At 41.3% G+C, this 2,127-nt stretch overlaps 1 pseudogene; it reads left to right on the forward strand.

Moving 5' to 3' along the window:
• The first annotated feature begins 214 nt into the window (after positions 1–214).
• On the forward strand, positions 215–1,647 carry LOC113188846 (G-rich sequence factor 1 pseudogene; annotated as a pseudogene).
• The last annotated feature ends 480 nt before the right edge of the window (positions 1,648–2,127 follow it).

Genomic DNA, 2,127 nt, shown 5'->3' on the forward strand with positions numbered 1-2,127 from the left:
TTATATGTAATTTGTACTTATATTTTATAAGAAAAAAAAGCTGTCACTGATTTCTGAATGTGATTATTGGGTTTATTTCTGCACTATTTATGGTATAAAGTAATGGATTTGAAATGTGCCTCTTTGCGTATATCCAGTCACTAGTTGGGCCTTTATTGCCTAGTGAACTGATTTGGAAAAGGATCTTTATCTGCCTCTGGCGCCCGCAGTGAATATGCCCTGTGTCTCGGGCCCTGGATTCCACTACCCCTCTGCCTCCAGGTCCTGTGCCGCCTCCAGAGTCCAAGGCTGGACTGGGGCTATGCTTTGGGGCTATGGCTGTAACTGCAGTGCCTGTAACTGCAGTAGCTGTCAGTGCACCCTTTTATTCTGCTGGGGGTTCCTTCCCCTCAGGCATTTAGGGCCGCCATGGCCTGATGCGGGCCTGCACCCGCCTCGCTCTGCGGTCACCTCAGCAGCAGCTACGACTCCTCCTACCCTGCTCCGCACACTGCTCTGCTACTGGTACCGCAGAGCTACAGCCAGGAATCCAAAACTACATACCTGGAGGACCTTCTACCACTCTCTGAGCATGAATTGGCCCCATCCGAGTTAGAAGAGCAGGTGGATGATGTTTATCTCATTGGAGCTCGGGGGTGCCTTTGTCATGTACTGTGGAAGATGTGCTTACTTTTTCCTCAGACTACACAATCTGCAATAGTGAGAATGGAATACATTTCCTTTTAAATAAAGATGGGAAACAAAGGGGTGATGCCTTAATTGAAATGGAGTCAGAGCAGTATGTGCAGAAAGCCTTAGAAAAGCACCATATGTACATGGGTCAGCCATATGTGGAAGTATAGGAGATAAATAATGAAGATGTGGATGCCTTAATGAAGAACCTACAGGTCAAGTCATCACCTGTGGTGAATGATGGTGTAGTTCATTTAAGAGGACTTCCTAATAGTTGCAATGAGAAAGACATCATAGACTTTTTTTTTTTTTTTTTTTTTTTGGTGGTGCTGGGGATTGAACCCAGGGCTTTGTGCATGCTAGACAAGCACTCTACCAACGAGTTGTTTCCCCAGCCCCCAATCATAGACTTCTTTGCAGGACTGAATATAGTGGATATTACTTTTGTGATGGACTATAGAGGGAGAAGAAAAACAGGGGAAGCATATGTGCAGTTTGGAGAATCAGAAATGGCCAACCAAGAAATTGGTAACTTTATATAGAGATATTCACAAGCAGAAGGAATGAAGAAGAGAACCCATGTTGGCTATCATAAGGGAAAGAGAATGGCATCTTCTCCTACTGCTAAGTATATAATTGAGCCAGAAATGGTCTTTGAAGAACATGAAGTAAATGAAGACATTCGACCCATGATAGGTTCTGAAAAATTGCCTAAGGAGATTTCAGAAAAGCTTCCAGAGGCTGTTGATTTTGGAACTACGTACGCCTTCCCTTGCATTTTGTCCACATGAGGGGATCACCTTTTCAAGCTAATGCCCAAGACATTATAAATTTTTTGCTCCCCTGAAGCCTGTGAGAATCACCATGGAATACAGTTCCAGTGGAAAGGCTCCTGGAAGAGCTGATGTGCACTTCCATACCCATGAGGATGCTGCTGCAGCTAGGCTCAAGGATAGGTCCCAGGTTCACCACTGATGTCCAAAAGGAAAATAAAACTTCCAGGGACTCCAGATAGTAAAGTTGAAGCAAGAAGCATTTCATTTGCACATCTTTCTTGGACATGGGCTATCAAGTTTCTGTTAATTGGCAGCAACTGCAAGAGAAAGGATTTGGGGTTTGGGGTTAATGCTTCTAAGAAAAATTCATACTGAACTGTTGAGAAGGAGAAAGATTCAATTTGGTATTATGAAATAAACCACAAATCTTAAATTTTTGTTTAAACTATTCAGGATCTGATTAAGAAAACCTGATTACTTCTTTTTTTAATATAATTAAGCAGTTTTTATTTTTATAGAGGATATGTTATCCATTGTAAAGACTACATATATTTATTCAGTACTATCTTTATAATCTTTTTCTCATTTAAAAAATAATCTGTTCAAGGTTTCGATTTTGCCTATGAGTTGAGAACTCTGATGTAAAGCTTCTTATGAATGAATAATGTTTTATTGTAAC

This window comes from Urocitellus parryii, chromosome 5, assembly GCF_045843805.1.
Source record: "Urocitellus parryii isolate mUroPar1 chromosome 5, mUroPar1.hap1, whole genome shotgun sequence".
Taxonomy (NCBI): domain Eukaryota; kingdom Metazoa; phylum Chordata; class Mammalia; order Rodentia; family Sciuridae; genus Urocitellus; species Urocitellus parryii.